General features: G+C 44.2%; 1 protein-coding gene across 2 annotated transcripts in view; it reads left to right on the forward strand.

The window, feature by feature from the left end:
* The first annotated feature begins 2,898 nt into the window (after nucleotides 1-2,898).
* TRERF1 (transcriptional regulating factor 1) overlaps nucleotides 2,899-22,382 on the forward strand; it is a 521,224-nt gene continuing 501,740 nt past the window's right edge. The window contains exon 1 of one of the 2 annotated variants that reach the window (XM_078649717.1): nucleotides 2,899-3,118. The gene's annotated coding sequence lies outside the window, so the exon portion shown is untranslated. The remainder of the gene's footprint in view (nucleotides 3,119-22,382) is intronic. The other variant, XM_078649716.1, reaches the window with a different exon arrangement.

The raw sequence follows: 22,382 nt of genomic DNA on the forward strand, positions 1-22,382 counted from the left end.
GATCTCTCCCCATCCCATTGTCCAATCAGAAGTAGGGTATTCACGAATGTTGAAATATTGGGGCTTGGTACATACACTTAGAATAGTGTAAGTAAGGTAGGCTTAGTCAGTTAAGACACAGAGAGACAGACCAACATACCGTCAGACCTGTCACCGACCCAACTCTGAAGCAGATGACGGTGGATGTCACGGAGGTCAGAGATGCTGTTCGAGCGCTCTGAGAGAAGAATCGCGAGAGAAGAGACGGAGAGAGAGAGAAGAGTCGGAGAAATTGCCGAAGAAGATGAACCTGTCCATCTAGAAGGAGGAAAAATCTAGGAGAGCAGTACCAGAGAGGGGTGTGATGATGGTGTTGCACTTAGAAGAGGTCACCTGTCCTGTCCCTGTCCTGAACTGTTGGCTCCTGACTACTCAGGAGTCCTTTTACCAGGTCCTGGGCCAGGGGTTGGTCCTCACACCATTCTAGGTAGTGGTATGTTCTTGTGCTGTTTTTCTTTTCCCACCCTTCCCAGGTACCAACGTCATGAGATTTTACTAAGTCTTTGTATTTTAATTTTAATCATATTCTTATAAGAAGTTGGTGTATGACATGTATTGGAATCTGACTCACTAAATTATTGCATAGATAAAGCTTTTAAAACTTTCTTGAGTCTGTGGTCATTCAAAAGAAATAAAGGTAAATGTCATTTCTACCTATTCTGCTAACAACCTGATCTATTGACCAGAGGAAATTAAGAACCAAGGTGATCAGGATTGGTAAAAATTGGTATAAAGGTACATTTTATCACAAGGTAAATATAAAGTCTGTATCATCAGCGGTGATTATCAGCTTATGTATGAATGTTTATGGACCCAGGTGAGTATGGTATGTGCGAGTAACCCAAGCTGGTAATCGCGCTGCATCAGCAGTTCCTGTTTGTCCTACTGCAGACAATCCCAAAAAGCCCCTTACTCCCTAACATTCAAGATGGAAAACCCCTTCCTCCCTTGTGGAGGGTAAGTGAGCCTACCCAGTGGTGTGGCTGGAAAAATGAGTAGTCCCCTCCTCTTTGGACACTCAAAACTGGTTCTGGGGGTAACTTCTCTTCCACAGGGTTTGGTGCCAATCTGACTAGAGGGACAGAGGGCTACCTTCCCCAGGTTTCACTTTACATTTACTAATTGAACCGGCAGACCAGGCCCCTTTACAAGTTAATGAATTTTCAGGGTTCACCCTACTGCTCTTCCTTCAATGGGTAAGAAAAATTCCTCTCCAAACCTGAGCCATTGTTCCTGCTCCGGAAGCAGTTTTCACACCTTATTAAGGCCAAGCACAGGCTGGGCAGCTGATGGGGACCCTATGCAAATTTACCTTCAGTAGCTTCAGGTGGAGAAAAGGGAACTTTCTGAAAGTTACTTTTCCTGACTATTTAATAAATATCTAACTTCAATAAATTCAACTTTTAATAAATATGAAAAATAGTTTTTGAATGACCGTTTTACTCTTTCCTGTCAATAGTTATAGATTCAAGTTTATAATCTGTACATTGACTTTTTCTAGGCTTTAGCTACAACCCTGCCAATTAAAATAGCTTTTGGGCCTAGTCCATGGAAGAAAATGCCAATTTTTATGTCTCACATGTTCCACTTCTAAATAGACACTCTACCTTGTTGTCAACAAGATGTACTTGCAGTGATTTATTATTATTTAAAAGTTGGGTTTCAAAAAGGGTAATTTTGACAGGTTTGACAGCTGGTTTTAAGCTGCAGTAGTCGGGCTACACATGCTAAGGCTGACGCCATTTAATTTCCAGGCACTGGGCACATTTTCAGGGTAACGAATGTAACCATATTTAATGGGCGAGCACTGGCACTTTACTCCTGTTTACCAGGGATAATAATGCACAAAGTTCTAATTAGACCAAAAATACTTCCCAGAAAAAGGTGCAAAAATCTGGATTGACTATACAGAAATGGAAGATTTCCTACACCATGTTCCTCTCTGTTGAATTAACTGTGTTGTGGTCTCACTCAGTAATGTGAGATTTCAATAAGTGGGCTGTATGAGGTCCTGATGACCAGGTCCAGAGCACGCCACATGACGCTCTTGTGTTCTGTCTTTGTCCACCTGCTTGCATGGTCCTGGGTGTACACTGCATCCCAGGCGAACACAGTGGCAGCGTCTGAATTCACCATGCAATGAATTCCAGGTTGAAAGCGTGCCAAGCTGGCCTCTCCATGGATATTCAATTAGTTTTTGTAGCACACGTCAATAGGACAGAACCAAATGGGGTCATTATGGTAGGGATCGCTAAGAGGTGGGTCGAGAGATCACTTCGCGTAAAGTGGTATGGACATAAGAACTATTGTCAAAGGTTACGTGAAATCACCTCCTTTGATGCCATCAAATGTTAATCAGTTCTCATTTCTAATAATGTTCGAAACTTGACAGCTAAGCAGAAATTACACATATTATGGTGTAGTTTTATGGTTATGGGTAAACTCTTTCAAGTGCCTAAAGGCCGTACTGCTCAATGGACGATAAATACATTTGTTTTAAACACTCACTCGAAAACAACATATCGGTGAGAGAAATGGCATGCCAAAAAGTCATAATACTATAATTACTCAAAAGGAAAATTCGGACCCCGTCACCTCGACCGGATACCATTCGTTGTCCCTAGCACCACCAGTAGCAAACAAGGTAAAAATGATGTACAGATTTAAAAGAAAAGCCGTGGCAGTTTGCCACAGCAGAGCACGCAGAAAGTGACAGTAGTTAATGAACAAGCAGAGCAGGAAACTCGGATGTGCCAATGCAGCACGGGCACACTTGCGTCCAACCCAGATCTGTCAGCGGCGGCCAATCAGCAGGCGCGTTACATCCGACCTGCAGGAACTGCCTTCCATTTCAACTTCAGGAACTGGCTCTGCTCTTGAGTTGGCTCGACAGCTCCACAGTCCTGCAGCGAGCGCTCCGCAAGACGTTTTTTTCCCTCTGTACTTCAGCCCATAACATTTAGGCGGAGGGATACTGCCCTCCTCATTTTTTTCCAACTTTTTGGACAGCGATCTGTGCTGTTTGCTTGATTTACACCTGGAATTAAAAAGAGAAGCCAGTGTGCAGGGAATGTATCAGGTACCCACTGTTAATTAAGTGCTCGCTGTGGTGCAGCCGGGCGGGCTGTCATTTGTAATTTATTTCCTGTCTTAATTTCTAGGGTACGGCTTGCGCATGGGGTGTAGGGTTATTTCCTGCGGAGCGTTTCTTGTTTGCAGCAGGCGTTATATTCATTTTTAGCAGAGCATTTGTTATGCAAGAAAATAAGCTATGACTGATGCAGCTGTAAAATAATTATTTTGCGAAAAGCGCCCGAACAACCCTGTCATGATTCTCGTGTAGGGCTTCTAAATGTGCACTTGTTACACATACACGTTTAATACGTAAGGAAAAAATGAACACATTTTCCGTCGATTCACTTTCAGAACTGATATACATTTAAAAAAATGTTTGCACGCTTTCGGTGTGCCATGAACTAGGCGCGGCCTCACTTCTCTGCTGTAAGATTTCTTTCCCTTAATTGCAGTGGGAAGGTATTGACATATGGTATGACGTCTCTAATAAACGATGCCATAACTTGTAGTTTAAATGTAAATTAATACTTTTTAGTGGCTTGTGGTATGACATGCAAAGCACTTCAGAAATATATCTTTAATGTAGAGGGTGCACATCTGTCCTATCCGCCCTTTCCGCATGTCTCCATTCCTTAGGTTAGTATGCAGTCTATGAACGTGGATATGACCTACATAGGTGAGTCTTGGTATGACGCACGCCCGTGGTTAATTATCCAGTTATTATTTCATGTTTTACGTATTAGTAGTGGGTCTGCGAGATATTGCGAACATTCTCTAGGTACTCGTGAATATTGGTAATGCACAAAGTTAATATCCTCTGTAATGGGCAAACAATACGTTCTGACCTTGCTGCACCTCTGGCTATGTAGAAAAAAAGCCGTAATACCAGGCGAGTAAAGGAAATAAATGTTGTCCGGCAAGTTGCTTACAGTGGCACGTTCCTCAATTGTTGTTAAGGTTAGTACATGCACAAATGGGTTACGTTTTCAATGCACATCTGAAGTGTCAACATAGGATCAATGATGAACAACATTATAAAAAAATATATATGTGTGTATGTATGTGTATGTATATATATATATATATATATATGTATATATATATATATATATATATATATATATATATAGTATGTTACAATCAATTTCAGGTATGTTTCTGAAATCACTGCGAAATGAGGTTGTAACCCTTCACGTTGATGGGGGACTTTGTAGTCATAGCAGTGATGTTGTGGTGGGAGAGCATGTAAATCTGTTTGCTTGGAAACTTAAACTGCAGAATAGCTTATCATTTAGTAAGAACTGGCTGTTTACTGCCTATTTTCTCACAACTATTAACCCTTTGTTTACTTAAACACCCCACAGCAGCATACATTACCTTTGCTGATAGATGTTTAAGAACTCTGGATGGTCATTCATTAGATGTTTTAAAACATTTACAGACATTAATGTGATTTGAGGAATGCTTATCTCTGGCACTGCAGTTAATTTAGGAACCCCTGACTCCAGTGCCTTAACCAATAGGCCACACCATGGCATTGTCTTTTAAAGAAGCAGCAACTATATCCTGAGTCTCAGATTCAAACGTTTTTAGGTTGAGCCTACCCGACGGTGAAACTATGTAGTTGAAAACGTCCTATTGTGCACATGCACTTACCAAGATCTTCCAGTGGTTTTAAAACCCACCCATTGCTTACCCTTGGTTGGCTTTAATACCACTCTCATTAACTTTCTTCTTATTCAATGACTTGCCTTGTCCATCTTTTCCCATCTTTGCTTCTGCCTCCCCAGATCATTGCCTCTTTAGCATCCTCTTGATTTGGCTGATTTGTGTCCTTCCACTGCTCATTTTTAGGGAACTACTGAATAAGTGATTTATTGGTGAAATGCTCATGACTGGAGCCCGTGTTTGTAATGATCTGGAGTGAAGTGGTCACCCAAGTAGGGACTGAGGACTGTGATGAGTAAGAGGAAAACTTGGAGTAGTGAAGATTACTGATAAGTAACCAGTGTATTATCTCCTTGCCCCTTTTCTTAGTCACAGTGTGTAAATAGAGGGATTTAGTGATTAAAAAACAAAAAAACAAAGAAGAGTCGTACGGCCATATGAAGAAATGGTTTAATTCACCGAGTTAACAAAGGAAATGCAACATACACTGCCTTAGGAAACAGACCCTCAAAGGGCCGAGACTGCACTCAATAAGGCAACTCTCATGAGTGCACCAAAAGTGTAGATATACAAACAATAGTGAGAATTAAATAGGGTAGGGGAAAACCATGCAGCAGCAATACAAATATCTGTCATGAAATCCCATAGCGCAGAGGAAGCCATCCTCCTAGTGGACGTAATTTGAAACCCAGGAGAAGAGGAACAGGGGCCAGATTCGAAGTCAAGCAAACGGCAAGACGAACTCAGCCACTTTCGAGTCCGCACTGGAAGTTTACATCAATGCTGATAATGACCAAAAATAATATACTAGTGATCAGAATCTCAAAATTCCTCCATGCTGGACAGATAGACCTGACCAAGAGGGTCAAAGCCTGATCTATCTGGATAACTCTCACCAGTGCAAAGCAGGAAAAACTAAATTCTGTGATAGATGGCCCTGAGACAGGAAATGTGGATGAAAGGTAAGGGACCGGCCAATGCCCAAACTCTCCTTCAAGAGTTGAGACTAAGGTTCCCTACAGAGAAAAGCTTCCAACTTGTCCAGGTGTTTAATAAATTAAACCTTGATTGTCTACTTTTTCAGTGATATGTCTTCCTTTAGCTCGAAGGGAGGACTCATCAGGGCCTGAGGGACCAAAGTATTATCACAGGCCTAGGTCTAGTCAAGCAAAACTGTGAACAAACCAAGAAGCAAAACCTGCTTTTGTGTTACTACCACCCAGGTACAGAACTCTCGAAGTAAAAAATTTGAATGTGCCACAGCTGACCCATCATGTCCATAATTTTACTCAAGATGAGGCAAAGGGAAAAATCACCAGTGGGTAGAAACACCCCCTGAAAATGTCTGCTTTACTCTGAGGCACCAAAAGGTATGCAGCAAAAGTCAAATGGAGGTGGAGCAATGACCAAGAAAGGAAGGCTTGGGCTTTGCTGACCAGAAAGGATGACCAGCTGCACAATTTATTGTTTATGTAAGTCATGGCTAGTTGATCGTTTTTATTGATCAGATGGGTTTTTCCTTTGAATTAAGAAAAAAAATTGATTGCCACCCAGATTGCCTTTCTCTTCTTCCAATTGGATAGTCATATGATTTTGTTGAGCTCACATATAACCCGGGGGTCTCAAATTACTTGCCTAAACCCTAAGAAACTTGAAGGGAAAGAAAGGCGAGAAGAGTACCACTAAAGGGAGAGAAAAAATTAGAACAAATTAGAGCAGCCAGGTTTTTAGAGCTTTACGAAATAGTCTGATTATTTTCCACATGTAACTGTAGTGGAAGAGAGTTCTACAAAAAGGGGGCAAGATATGAGAAAGATCTGCCTCCGGTCCTGGCGGTACGGATCTTAAGAGCAATGAGAAGATACTTGCTAGAGGGCCTAGGTTGGTACCAGATGAGTTTTTTAGCAATATAACAATGTCCGTTTCCATGGATAGTCTTGTGGACCAGGCAGATGATCTTGAAATGGATGCGTTTCCTGATGGGCAACCAATGGAGAGCTCTCAAACTTGGTGCCGACGGGGTCCGAGAAGGTAGATTTAGTACAAGCCTAGCGGCTGTATTTTGTAGCAACTGGAGAATAGTGAGCAGCACTTCATTGATAGAGGCCATCAGGGCGTTTCCATAATCAAGCCGATTGATGATAGGTCCATGGACCAGCGGCATCTTGGTTTCAACTGGGATCCACTAGAAGATGTTGCGAAGGCTACGCATCAGTCCATAGCAGACGCCCGTCACATGATTAACATGGCCTGCCATGTAAAGGTTGTTATCAATCAACCAGCTAGTCTCTTCGGACGAGTCCATACCCAGGGAGGCACTCCAGGCCTTGAGGAGTGTATCACTCTTCAGACCAATGAGCAGTGTGAGTGAAGTTCCACTCCCCTGGTGGGATTATTCACCTAAGACATCAACCCAAGTAGATCACTAAATACAGCAGGACAGGAACGGGGAACTCCTAATACAGAACATCTGGCCTCCAGCATGGAGAACAAGGAAAATCAAAGTCTTCAGGTACAATCTTACTAGCCTACCATAAAAACGTCTGCCCCCATGATACCGTGAGACTGACCATTGGTGTGTGTAAGCCACCTGACACTTATGAGCACCAGCAAGTGGACCTCATTTTCAGAACTTTGGCTTGAGGGACACTTGACCTGCTGCAGTTCCCAACAGGGCCTTCATAAATTCCCTGCACTGGTGCAGGATAGTATTGGACTTATTAATTGTCAGAAAGCTGCAGAAGGACAAATTACTCTGCAGACCATGGGGTAGGTTTGGAGTTCGATGAACACACTGTCAGCCACCATGTTAATCGAGGCTGTTAGAAGTGGGGGTCTATAGTTGGCAGAGGTAGGTACCATTGTCCAAATAGGGGCCCTTGCTACTAGTCAGGGTAAGGGGTATACACTCCTAAAATAACTCCTGCTTACCCCCTTGGTAGCTTGGCACGAACAGACAGGCTTATCTCAGAGGCAGTGTGTAAAGCATTTGTGAACTCATACAGTACTACAGTGAAAACACTACAAATGGACACCACACCTGTTTAGAAAAATAAGTCCTCTTTATCTAAACCAAAACAAGACCAAACGACAAAAATATACAAAGCAGTATTAAAAATAAAGCTTTCAAATGGTAGAACTAGTTCAGTTCAATGCAAGTTGTAAATGCAACACTTTTCTCACAAAGTACCTTGGATGCGTCACGCAAAACAAACAAAATAGCCGCAGGGTAGGTGATACGTCAGTTCCTTACACTCAGGGGAGGTGATGCGTCGGTTCCTTACTTCAGCACAGGGAAGGTGATGCGTCGATTCCGTACTGCGTGGGGAGTTGATGCGTCTGTTTCTTACTGCGGCCCCCAACGATGCGACAGTCTTGGTGCCTCAATGTGATGCGTCGATCCGGTACGATGCAGGGTTTTGTAAGCCGCACAGTAGGCTTGCGTTGGAATCGGTACAGCGATCTCGGACTTCAGAGATCGTTACACCCGATGCGTCGCGCGGCATTGTCTTGAGCCGTGGCAGGCGCTGTGACGGTTTCTTCGGCGATACGTCGGAAACAGGTACAGATACGGTACGCTTCTTCGATGTTGCGCCGATTTTGCAGCTCACAGCGACAAAGTCTCCAGAGGTTCTAAACAGCAGCAGGCACCTCTTTGCAGGTTGGAATTCTCAACAAGGACATTCATGGAAGCTGGTGGTGAAGTCTTTGTGTCCCTGAGACTTCAGAACAGGAGGCAAGCTCAGTTTCAAGCCCTTGGAGATCTTCCTCAGGATGACAAAGCAAACAGGCAAACGCCAGACAGCAAACTGCACCAGGGCAGTATTCCTCCTCAGCTTATCCGGCTCTTCTCCTTGGCAAATGTTTCTCTCTGTTTATACACCAAAATACTTTGTTCTCTGAAGGCAGAGAGCGTCTGTACGCAGCCAAAACCAGTTCTGGCCTCACTGGTGCAGCTTCCTGGCACGAGGTGGAGACCGCATTGTTGAAGGCAGACCAGGCCCATTCAGGTGAAAAGGAAATCTCCTCCCCTACTCTAAATGCAGCCCAGGTCTATTCAGCCCAGCCCTGACTCCTCAAACCTCTAAAGCTGCTGCCCCTCCAGCCTGTGTCATCGAAAAGCCAGACATGCAATACACAAACCTAGCAGAGGGCCACTGGATGGTTTAGGCAAGAAAATACCTACTTTCTAAAATAAGTATTTTCAAACACAGAATGTAAAAATCACCCTCTCTAAAAGATGCATTTTAACATTCTGAGTTAAGGCCTACTAATCTGTATTTTTCTACCTTGTTCCCAGGGCCAGTTATGTTTATAAGCTGTTATAAACAAACTCCCCATTCTGTCCTATGGGAACAGGTAGCCTTGCAACAGTGATGACTAATATGTAGAAAAGGGAAGGTTTAGGGAGGGGCAAGTGTGTGCTCTTGCCAAGTCGACATGGCAGTCTCAGACTGCACACAGGCTCTGCAATGGCAGGCCAGAGTTACATTTTACAGGCTGCTTCTGTGGATGGCACAATCAGTGCTGCAGCCCACTAGCAGCATTTGATTTACAGGCCCTGGGCACACACAGTGCACTATACTAGGGTCTGACCAGTAAATCATACATGCCAATCCTGGAATCACTAATCTATAACAACGATTTACAAAGGGGGCACATGCACTTTGGCACTGAACAGCAGTGGCAAAGTGCCCAAAGCATTTAGACCAGCAAAACGGAGTTCGACACACAGCAAAAACACAGGAGGCAACAGCAAAAAATGGATGGGAAACCCACGCCACTGGCCCAGGTCTAGCAGAGGCCAGGACTGTTGTCTCCTCTCCCATGTCAGAAGACAACCCACCATATTAGGAGATACCAGGTAGGCAGGGATCTCTGTGCCTTCACCTGAACTGCAGCAGCTCTGGTGAAGTTACTGGAGCTTCGGAAAGCAGAAGCCATGTTTGATGCGCCCAAATGGCAAAAAAAGTTCCTTTTCAATAACAAAATTCCAAATGACGAGTTTGGTATTGAAAAATAAAAACTGAATAGCCCAAACACGCTGGGAGGTTTCTCCCAGAGCATGGGGTAATATATTTTATCTCCCTTTTGCGTTCACTATGGTTTCTCTGATTATCCAAACAGGAAAATTGTACCTCGGAACGACCACCCTAATTAGGTATGACATTCTGACCTTTATTGACCATTGGCCCTTTGGTGGATGGTCCATCAGTGAAATGCTTATGTGAGTAAAGCCGGCGGAGGCTACACCATCGGAATCCTGTTGTTCCCCCTACTCCAAATAGAGCAGGAAAACTGCGAGTTTGGCAGCAGGCTACCCACCTTTTTTTGGCAGATAACAACAAACTCTAAATGACCTGCAAGTCTGTATACCATAGAGAGAGATATGGGGCAGTTTTACGTAAAGTGTCCCGGGGGTGCAACAGGCATTTGCGCCCGCTTTGCGCGCCCCAGCAGCTCTTTGGTATTACAGAAGGGGCCTCAGACGCGTGTGCTGCCCCATCTGTAATACCAATAGCGCTGGCGCACATAAAGCTTCAAGAGGGCGTTCCCTCATTTTCATGTGGGCATGTCCCATGCAAAGAGGGAATCCTTTGCCTCTGCGCCCGTGCCGTATTACCAATGCGGGCGCAGGGGCAAAGAAGCCCTCAGGAGGCACATGGCGCACCGTCAATGCCCCTCCTTAGAGCAGCCCTCTGCACAGGGTAAAGGTTGTTCCATGGACCCCCCAGACATTCCCGTGCAGGCTGCAGTCACTGACTGCACGCGCCTGCAAGGGGATCTCTATTCCCCTTTAAAAGTGCAGGCGGGTTGCCGCTTGCACAGTGAACCTCGGAGTGACTGTACAGCAGCTGTTCCTTATTTCACGTGAATGCGCTGCCTCCAGGGCAGCATGAGTTTGCGAGTGCCATAATGCGACGCACTTTCCTTCATTGTGCCAGGCGCATTTTTTTAAAGGTGTGCCCGGCGCAATGAAGGAAAGTGCGCTGCAGGTGTAATGCGGCCCCATGGAGCCTTAACCAACTCATCTTTTAAGTAGTGAAGCACCTTCATACCCATGCACTTTAAAAGTCCAACTAGGGATCAGACCTTTTCTTAAGAGCTTTAGTGTCAACTTTAAGCCAAAGGTCCGGCTCGGAACAACAGGTTAGAAAGACCCTAGCATTTACTTTCAGGAATACCCTACAGATATAGAAAACCACCATAAGCCAGAGGATACAGGTAAAGAAACAGGATCTTCTTGCTTGTGAGCGGATGAAGGTAGGGTAGGGCAGATCTAACTTGTGGGAGAAGCAATTGTTAAAAGATTTATAATTTGTCATGTGGCGGCATTTATCTTATGTTCGCGGACTGGAACAATGAAGAGTAATCAGGAGATAAAGTTTCTTATTGACTTTACAAAGTAGTACTGTGTGGCACTTGATAAAGAAAAAGGCACATTGAACTTCTTTTACAATCGCCAAAGTCGGAAAAGCATTGGCTTTTCACTTGACAGTATTTTGAATTGGAGTGCCGAATAAAGATCCCATCTTCAGTGAATAGTAAAAAAATAAATGTAAAGTAGAATGAATTTTCTAAACTGGGAAATGTGATGTGCGCATTGTCCTATGATTCTTTGCAGATATTGAAGCCGACTACGAGACAAATAAATATCAGTTCTTCCGATACCTCCAACCCAACATGCAATTACGCACTATATCAAAGGGCTTTCTAAATTCCATGACTAACCCACACAGGGTTAAATTATTGATGAGGGAAATGGAGAAACACAGAATATTCTTCTTCTGCTGCTCACTGGTAATCCATTCTCCTGATACCTTTGACAAGCTCAGAGAGACATTGGAGAAAGACATATGGACACTTACAGACAAAGAGTGGTAGGAAGTAAGGATGGTCCCTTGCGAAACTTCCATTGCAACCCAATTTTGGGTGATCCAGCTCAATTAGCTACATTCTACATACTTTAACCTGCAGAAACTGCGGTGATTCCGACAAATAAGATCCTCTGAGTGTCTGCAATGGAGACTTTTTTCCAAACCACGTTTGTCTATGTCAAAGGATAAGTCTCTTCTAGTAGTGAACGTATACACTGCAAGCTGTCTTGAGATGGAAACTGAAAGAAGATCTCAAACTGGCTTTATTACAAATATCATTAGATTTCTACTTTATCATATATAAAATCGCACTCTTACGGATTTGTAGTGTAGCTCCTATTTTCCCAATAGGCTCTGCGCATTGGAATAGTGCCTACAGCAGTAAAGGCCTAGGCCAGACGTTAACTAGGTCTACTACTGTCGATACTAGACTTAATTTTTGGGTTTGCCAGCTAAGCTCAGAGTTCGCTAGAAACTTTCTCGAATGTTCAAGGAAGGATTAACTCCCCTGATTAGACAAGAAGGGATTTAGTTTCTGACAACCATAGAACATGACAACTTTGCTCTCCCCTAATCAAGAGTCAATCTCGAGAGTCGTGTGAGCACAAGGCAATTATTTTACTCAGTCAGTACGTGCATTCTTAGTCTCATCAGAATGTAGAGAAAAGGAAGAGACGGGCGTGTTCAATAAAAGATGTTATTTATTGATCAGTCTCTTTTCTCGTACAAGAGAAATGGATCGATATTATTGCAATACTTATAGTTAAGTAAAGTGCATACATTAGAAGCAATAGTATAAAATAATACTGTAAAAACATTGATATGGTTTCTGAGCCATATGATGTTTAAAATGATTAAAATATATTTACATACACATATACATTTGACTAAACGTACTCAACTGGTGTTTCTAAATACGCCTACCCCGTGTACCTGACCTAAGTCTAATGCGTGGGCGGGAATAGAAAGTTACAGTTTAGTTTAAGTTTGTTTTTGCCAAGTGAATAACTAAAGAATTCTCTAGGAGGGGTTATTCAGTTCTGTACCTGGAATTTAGGATGAATGAGGAATGGTATCTCTTTCTCTGCTCTCGATATTCCAGGCTGCCTGCGAGGGCTGCCCAGAAGCGCCGGTGCTGGGTCTCTCGGCTTGAGATAGCAGCGCGTCTCTCAGCGCGTCAGGAAGGCGGGGCTGCTGCCTGCGGGGTCTGCTTCTGCTCTCGGCTTCGGCAAGTATGGCTGCTCCGTCTTGTCACCACGCGTGTGTTTGCATAGGGCAAGGTCGGCAATATTTATACCTTAAAGGTGCCGAGATTGACGTAAGGATGGACATAGGTACGTCAATAAAGATGTCATACGACTTGCTCGTTAGCACATTCTTTACTAAAGTTCTCTGTGAAATCAAAACAATGGCCGCACGGATTATCCAGGTTGTCATAGGTTTGATTTGTTATGAGAACGTCGTATGCCTTATCAGGGGCTGGAGGAATGTCGCTTGTCTAATTAGATCTCAAGCGTTATGACCTAATCAGATAACACGTTCCTGTGCCGTAGTGTGACTGCGTCAGATAACGGTATCTGCATCATGGGGGATTTCTTGCCTCATGGGCTGACTGTTAGTTAACTAGCTAGTAAGTTTAACCAGAATAGGGTCAGGAATAGGGGGATCGAATCAGAACCTATAGAAATACACGACAGATTGGCCTTGTCACTGCCAAAAGATGCATTGTGAAGAATTGGCATAATAAAGAACCTTCAGACCCAGAGGTGTGGGAGGGTGGTCTAGATCAATGAATGACCATATATATAAATGCTGAGGTTGTCCCTAAAAGCACCTTTAAATATGGGGGGAACTGGAGCTATTACCGGGGAAGTGACAAATATGTGAACAAAAGACCAAATTCAAAACATAGCTTTTGGATATAGTTGTTTATGTACTCAATACAGTAACACCAAGTTAATGTTTGAAGCAAAAAATATATAGTCACGATGTATCTCACAGCAGTATTATTTCTAAATGGCAGTAAAAAGTTTGTTAAAAACAAAGCAGATGGTTTGATGAACTGTTAAGGTGAGAAACCTTAATGGATGCAATGAGAGCAAAACGGGTTTACATTAAGCAACTTTTACAGATACTGACCCCTTTAGGAAGGCAGCTGAGGGAATTTACTACTATGATCATCTCATGGAATAGGTGCTTTGTTTAGAAAGTTGTAATATTGGAAAATATGCTTTAAAATGTAATTTCAGTCTATTGTGCCCACCAGAATATGCAGAGAACACCAGTACAAATGAGTTTGAGAAAATCAGAGACTCATATTAATAGTTGACAGCATTGTTACTGTCACAGGAGCAGTCAGTTGCACTATTTTTGTTGTGAGAGGGAGTAGACTTACTTTGGGATGGGGTGCACGGTGGGCCATCCACAGGATGGGAGCAGAGCATCACCTGTAGAGAATAGAGAGGAGTTAGAAAGAGAGAAAGGGTTGTCAGCAAAACAAGATAGATTGGAAAAGAAAGACTTAGGCTAGGCAGAGACAAAAACTAATAAAGACGAGAGGCAGTAGAGGGACATAGAGAATCCACACTCCCTTGCTCTCTTTGCAGAATGACTTTGAGCAGGATGCTGTGGCAGCCGACACATGTAAGAGGATGTTTGGAGCAGGGAAAGATCATGGAAGCTGTAAAGAGAGCAGTGAACATAGTGGGCAGTTTACCCGCTCCACAGGACTTGGCTGTTGAAGAAGAAGGAGCCAGATCTAGAAGGATTTTCGGGCAGAAGGAAGACAAAGAGGCTAGGGCTTTCCTTCCCCAAAGTGAAACTGCTTGGAGGGTTGTGGCTGGTCTAAGTGCGTGACAAGGGGCCTTGGGTCGATGGGCTACTGGGTTGGCTCACAGAGATTTACTTTTCTGAGCATGAGCACCTGGATTGACTGTAGGTGTTTTTTTAAAATGTATAATTGTTATAATTTCTTTGAGAGACTTAATGAGGAAAACGAGGAAGGGTTCAATTGTCCCTTACAGGAAATTGAATACAGGCATGAACCGAACAGTGGGTTATACAGCCAACTAGGAAAACCGAAAGGGCTTTCTTTGAGGGAGTATGTCTTTACTGGTAGTGGTTACTGGACACTGGACTTGACAGAGCAAGATGAAAAGTATCACCAGACTTATCAATTGAGTTTTTTTTATGTTTGATCAAAACTTTTTACCAAAAGGTCCATTATTTCAATTAAACACCTTTTCATCCAGGAGAGATGGCCTTCCCAGACATTATGCCTCATACACCATATAAGATATTTACCAGGTATTGTCACAGGTGTGGTATCTTACCTGGTCCGGATTGACAAGGTATAGTAGGGGTTCAGTGATAAAATAACGAACACACAAATATCGTGTGGACAGAATATCGTGTCAAAAATATTGAGGAGAAGAATATCGAGTAGGTAAGTGCAAATAGATAGGTATAAATTTACTATTCTTAACTCCAGATTTACGTACCGTGACGATATATATATCGTCACAGTACATATATGTGGAGTTATATATAGTAAAAACTTTAATTACCCATAAGAAATGACCTTCACGATATTCCTGTCCCACTATATTTGAGTTTTCCGTATTTTGTCCACACATTAGGGCTACGGGGTGCATTATTATGGGCCTTTGCATGGCTTGAGAAGCACTGATATAATTGCCCTTGGCATTGTTTTCCTGAGCCCCTTTTAAATAAGAATGAATTAAAAAAAATCAATTGACGCCAAGAGGACTGATTCTGTTTCTTTATAGTAAGGAAACTGGACCTAATGTCTTCCCTACCTTCATGAAACATAGTTTTCTTAATGTCTCAGCCCTGCTTGTGTGGGCTTCTTTTTCCTCTTGGATAGCTTTGGGTATTTCGGGTAACTGTATTTGCCAAAGGCATGCTTGTTTCCCATCTTCCGAAGCACATTCTGCCACCGGCAGAGCTGCAAAAAAGATACTGAATAAGAGTAACTTGTCTGTTTGTAAATTTTCCCTAAGGTTTTTGGGGATTTCAATATAAGATCTGATGTATTTTGCTTTAACTTTAGCTGCAAAAATAATGTCAGTTTTTTACTTTCTTTTTGTGGAACTCTTTCCTAGCTATTAATAGCACTTGCTCCTCCCTGTTCTTTTATACCACCACCAGTTGCGCTGGTGCCCCTTTCAGTTTCTAACTGATTACCAACAACCCTCTCTCTTTGTTCTGCCTCTTTATTTCTCTGTGTTCCTTGTCCAAATTATCCTATGCCAGTCCCCACTAGGGCTGGGCGGAATTGACGGAATTTGGAGATTCCGCGTTACTCTTGTAACGCAGGGTTCTGGCCAAATTCCACTACTCACTGTGTGGCGGAGTAATTTCCCACGAGGCTCCATAAATGTGAGCACGAGTGAGATTTGATGTCCCTTATGGTCATTTTCTAATGTGGGTGGTCGCGGTCAGAGGGTTGCTGCTCGAATAGATTTTCTACTCTAGCGGCAGCAAAATCAACTCAAATGGTCATGCGCTCTTGCATGGTGCCGTTAGCACTGATATTTCAACGTTTGTCACGCTACTTGCGCTAAATTGCAGCGCAACATGCATATTTCTGCCCGTTGGTGGAACTCCAGGGAATCTCGCTGGGTTTTTACGTAACTCTGCAGAATTTCACATAGCACCTTCTGCCCACCTTTAATACCTACACCTCTTTCATTCTGATGATATGGCTCTGATTCTTTCTGATAATGCTCAGCCTCATCACATCCTGTATCCTAGCTAGCCCCACCTCACCCCCTCATTCTGTGAGAAATATTGGGTGTTGGAATTGCTCAGCTCCTCTCAAGTTCATTGAGCTCTACGAAATGCCTTACTGAGAATCCACTTACCTGGCGGTTTGTGTTTAAATTGGAAATTTGGAACAGCAGACAGATGGGTGATCAGACAAGGAAATGGATTCTAATTTGGCCTCTTCGAAGCTAATGCTTGTATTGAGGGATACCAGGGTAAGATCTATTGGTATGTTTGAGCAGTATATATGTGAGAAGGAGACGTCTGTCTTCCGAAATCTAAAACCCTGAATGAGTCAATGACCTTATATACTCCATGCATTTTTTGCAATTTCTTTAATGAAATGCTTGCTGCTTGGGATCTGTTACTTGAGCTATTATTTTCCGCCAACAGACTTTGTTAATATCACCTAACACTGCAGCCATTCCTTCACTGAAATCCCATAATTGGTCAAGTTACCACTGAGAAATTCCACATGTTTAGAATTTGGAATATATACGGAACATGCTGCCAATACTGCGGTACGTGACATTCCCTTCATTGTACCATTTTAACCCTCTTGATTGATCCATGTATTAGTAGCCCTGCGTTAGAGATCCACATGTATTAAGAGTGCAACCCCCACATTTTAGAGGGCTACAGAAACTGTCTGAGCAGGCCTTTTCCAATAAGGTTAGGATACATAACTATAACTTGTTGTTAGGGATATTGAACTTCTGCACATAAAACAAGCGTACTTGCGCCATTTTGGTGCTGTTCCATCATCCTCACCCTTCATATGCTCTACAGCCCCTGCAGATTTATGAGCCCATACTTATCCCCATTTTGTGAATCAGGTTCCTCCTACATAGCCTCTACCGGACATACTGAAGGGCCCCAGAGAATCAGTGCACCCTGTTTCTGAGCTGATTTATTTGCAGTGGGGCAGGCAAATGCTTATTATAAGATTGACATTTCAACAAAGGTTTAATTTCCACCACCTCTGCAGCCTCCGAAGGTCACAGAGCGAGGATGCACAACCGAAAAGGACATTGCAAGAATCATTGATGATATCAAGACTTCTAAAAATCAGAGCAGAGATTAACAAATGCGACACCTCACTTAATTTGCACTTCTGAAAATGTGAAAGAAGAGGAAAAAGGCTAGATTCAGTAGCAGTTGCTTGGTTATATGAACCAGAAGGACTAATTGCCAGTGCATGGAGATTTCCTGGAGGAGTGGGTCTCTAAGGTACTAAAGCTCAAGGTTCATCATCCTCTCTGTTGGAGGCTTCTGTTCCTCCTCCACATCCTGGCCCTTACCCTAAGTCCATCTCAGCCCAAATGCTGACTTACAGGAAAGGGATATAATTCTGTAGGAGGCCAGGATAAGTGGGCCAGTACTCAAAAACCATAAGAGTACACCTCTTCCCGGACTTTGCAGGCCGTTCAAAAGCAGAAACAGAGCTTTGAGGTGTTATTGAGGGTTCTCAGGAAAAAGGTCTGTAATAGTTGCTGCTCTTCCTGGTGCACCTTAGTGTAAAAAAGCCTGGCCTTTCCCAGCACAGGAGGAGGTCTGGGCTTGGATGGAGGAACAGTATTCCACAGGGTCATGAAGTCAATGAACTAGTTTTACATGATGTGCTGATTCGAGAGATGGCTCTGGGCCTCTTTGAGGTCAAGGAACTCTCTATAAACTGGCAGAGAGAGTGTGTTAAAACAGGAAGGATTGGCGGGCCCTGCAATGATGAAATGGAAGCAGCACTGAGAGAGAAATCAGATGCCTGAGGGGCAGTGGATAGGCAGTGGATAGGCATTAAGGGTCCTGGCACCCTACAGAGTGATGGAAAGAACCAAAAGGAAATGACACATGGTAGGACACAGATATTGCCTAGAAGGTATTGATTGATGGGAGTTTACCAATAGTGGACACAGGAAGTTAGCGGTATGGGCAGTTCTTCGGCTTTCCCACCAATTGGCTATGGAAGCATGGTTGTAGTATTTATGTTTTTTTTTTTTTTTTTACTAGTCTCCTAATAGGAGGAAGTTCCTACAGGCAGGTTGACACAGACCACTGTGAAATCGTTTTAGAGTCTGTTATCTGTAGTTCATTTACTTCTAATATGGGAGGGTGACTGGCACTTTGTGCATTGAGTGGGTAGGTAGTTGTGAGCCCATCATAAGGCAGTCTCGATTGGGAGGTGTGTGGGCCATTGGATGGGGAGTTGTTTTGTTGAATTGCCACACCAAAATACATAACATTTCCCTTTTTTTGTCAACCAAGTACACAAGCATTGTTTAGAAAGGCTCCCTAAAATTACTTAATATATCAAACTCGCACACACTCAGTACACATGTGGCTCCTGAGGGAGTTGCGACCCACCTTAGAAAAATGGGCTGTTTGTTCCAGATAAGTCAAGGATGGAACAGCGAGGTTGTTACATCTGAAAAAGCATCAACCTTGTACGGTAGATCCAACAGGAATGATGAACTCTTCTGGCTCTCACACCTTCTACCAGTTACCACATACGACAAACATTTGGCGCCTGTAGTAGAAAAAATGATAGTGGAATGAGATAAAATAGAAAACAAACACTGGACATCAACACTCTGACTCATCACTTCTGCTTTGTATTGACAGTCAAAGTGGGTGTCTAAAGGCTATAAGAGATAACCTCTCCATGAAAGTCCTGTATCTTACTGTAATATTGAAATTATATATCTTAGTGATATTTCTCTGTAACCAACTCTCTGTGTCTTGACATAAAACTTGCTGTTTCTGAAACTGAAGCAAAATAAGATATTTTTATGAACACTCTGCCCTTAGTAGTAAAATAATTACCTCTAGCTTTTTAACTATGCTTCTTTGCTGAAGATAAATTTAGGTCCTACTTGACTCTTTATGCCACTGGAAAAGTATCTGACATGCTACGAAAACTTGGCACATTACACATAACCACATACACATATCATGTGTAGCATAATCTTGACATGGATGTACTGTTAACCTAAGCAAGGCTGCCTTCCTCAATTTTTCAAGAAAAACCTTGAGCATCTCCAGAAACTCAAGAATGCTGCTTTCAGGCTCGTGCTCATTCTCCAAAAAGGTGTCAATATGTCCCTCCAACGGAACCAATTTCGACTGGTTGCCTACAAGACTACATATAGAGTTAAAAATAGACTGCATTATGCATAAAGCTTTCCATCGGGGGAGGATCGGTGTTTGAAAAATACACTCCACCCGGTTCACTTAGAATCTTCGCCTTCCCCAACATTTTCAATTCCCAAGTTTATATTAAAGAGCTACTGTGGCAGATCATTCCAGTTCTAAGCTCTTTTATTCTAGAGCTCTCTGCCTGCACCACCTTGAGTAGAAGCCAACTTGTGCACGTTTTGTAAATTTCTTAAAACTTGGCTATACTGACATGGTTGATGTAATCTGATTTATTATTTTTTTTTAGCTCTAGCGCCCTTATATAAATAGCCGTAAATAAAGAATTATATAAATAAAAGACGTTCAGAGCAATATCTTTTCCATCATGGAACAATGCTTTGCTGAAAATAGACGCAGAGATGAATAGAGGGTAAAAGAGAAGCGTACTGTTGCTGGGTGGAATACGATGCAAAGATGCTTCATTTGTTGTTTGTTGATATAGGCAACAAAGCAGGGAAGTTGATTATGTGGCAGAGTGGGTTTAATGAGCGTAATGGATTGGTAAAGGAAGTTGAGATGCTGGGAGTTGATGCTGGGAGATTTTGATATATCTAGATACTTCGCAGATAAACCTAGATCACTATTCTAACCCTGAAGAGAGGGGTGTATTTTTGTGAGGGAATTTCTTGTAATGAAAACGAGGATCCAGTTCCAAGTAAACTTAAGGTAGTATTTATTCAAGTAGATGGTTCCAAATATAAGGTACAGAGAGCCCCACCATGAGCAGCCTTCCTGCTGCTCAGCCCATTCTCCAACTGCCAGCCTCACTCATCCCACATTCCGCAGCATCATCCACACCAACATTCCACACCACACTCACACTGGCTGAGCAGCAGGTACACCACTCGTCCCTTCCTCAAAGTGAAACAAAACACAATGCAATGGTCCAAGGAAAAAAGCACACATAGGTAAAAATAACATGCACAATAATCTGAAAGGATCCATTAGAGAAACCTGAAGATCGTTAAGGGCAAACCAGACGGGATAAAAAGCAAGGGAAACACGGTACAATGGACTTGCAAGTTAACATCAAAATGCAGAAAAGCGGGGGGCGTGGCTAGCAGCCAGCATGGCGACTGCTTAGTTCGAGAGCTCCTGAAGGCACTGTGGCCTAATCATTAATCCGGCACTCTCATCCGAGACACCACCCGCCCGAAGCGACGGCAATCGAGTCCGGGGTCGGGGCGGCTGCACCAGGAGTAATTTTGAATGCCGCCGAGGTCCGGAACCCGCCGAACCAAGCACTGAAGCGTGAGGGCCTGTTGCTGATAGGGAAGCACCGGCCTCGCGTGGCCCTTGAGCCCCGGCGGAAGTGAGCCCAGGCCGGCCTGCGGTGAGCGACCCTGTCCGGAGCCCCGCTGAAAACTCGCACTCAGCCAAACCTTGTCACCGGAGCAGCGGAGGTGCCCTCAGACCAGCGGCGAACTACTGTGGACCCCGGTCCGCCTGCCGGTGTCGGCGTGGGACAGCGACGGAGACGGGAGGAGCGCGGGGGCGAGGACGAGACGGAGCGGCCTGAGAGACGGTGAGCCCCTTCGGCCACATCTTACAGGACTCACGTCTGTGAGATCCAACGGGGGGACCTCGCCTGTTCTGACCCCCCCGCCCGGGGTAGGAGCATAGAAGTGCATGAGCGGTGAGCCGACAGCGAGAGAGACTGGTGCCCCCGGGGGACAGCCCAAAACACCATTATACCACGTGTGACCGCGGAGAGTACCATTGGCACCCGACTAACCTGGCAAACTCGAGGCTGAACTGGCGATCCTGACCAGCTACTGATAGCACGACCACACAGTGAGGGGCACCCTGCTGCGTCCCCGGCCTCCTCTCCGACCACGATACCGAGGTCTCACGCTAAGGGGGCTGAATGCGTCTGGTGTGATGCTCCGTCTGGATACGTACAGCCTGAACCCTGGCCGCGAATACCAACGTGCCTCCCTCTTGTCTACGGCATAACCTCTGCCTGCCAGCAACGCAATTCTTTACCCACCCGCTTCCTGGACTAGGCTAGCAGGGCCGCTACAGCCGTTTCGGCGGCCTTCGAGGCGGCTGCAACACTAGGACGCACTGGGGCTAGCCGGTGGTATCCTGCACTAGGGTCGGTGTGCCTGCGCTGGGGGGTATAGAAGGACTCCGGCCCAGCTAAAGTATATTGTTGAACTACACCACTGCCTGCAATCCCCTGGCGTACGCACTGAGTGGAGGAGCAATAGCCTTCAGCGATCCGCGACAACCCGGAGGGGGGACCCGTTCTCCACGAGTATCACCATCATGGCGGGCAAAGGCACCAGGAGTGGATCTACCCAGGTCAGGCTGGAAAAATTTGCCTACAACCAACACGGACAGTCACAGCACAATGGACGCAACTCCACGGGTGCCACCCCGGCGGCGGAAGGGTCCGCAAAAATAACGTTGGAAGACATTATGAACACCCTTACGGAAGTCAACTGTGGGCTCAATTTCTTCTGAAGTCACGCTCCTGCGTGCGGACTTTCACAAAATGGCTGAAAGAGTGTCCCAAGTGGAGGTAGTCACGAAATCATTGGTAGAGGACACGTCCGAACTACAGATTGCCATGGAACGCATGGAAAAAGTCACCAAACTCCTGCAAGACAAGTTGGACGACCAAGAAGGGCGTTCACGACGGAACAACGTGCGTATCCTTGGTCTTCCGGAGTCGGAAGGGAAAGGGGCCATGGACCTCTACGTCGAGGACCTCATCAAGAACGAATTGAAACCTAA

Source organism: Lissotriton helveticus, chromosome 6 (assembly GCF_964261635.1).
Source record: "Lissotriton helveticus chromosome 6, aLisHel1.1, whole genome shotgun sequence".
Lineage (NCBI taxonomy): Eukaryota > Metazoa > Chordata > Amphibia > Caudata > Salamandridae > Lissotriton > Lissotriton helveticus.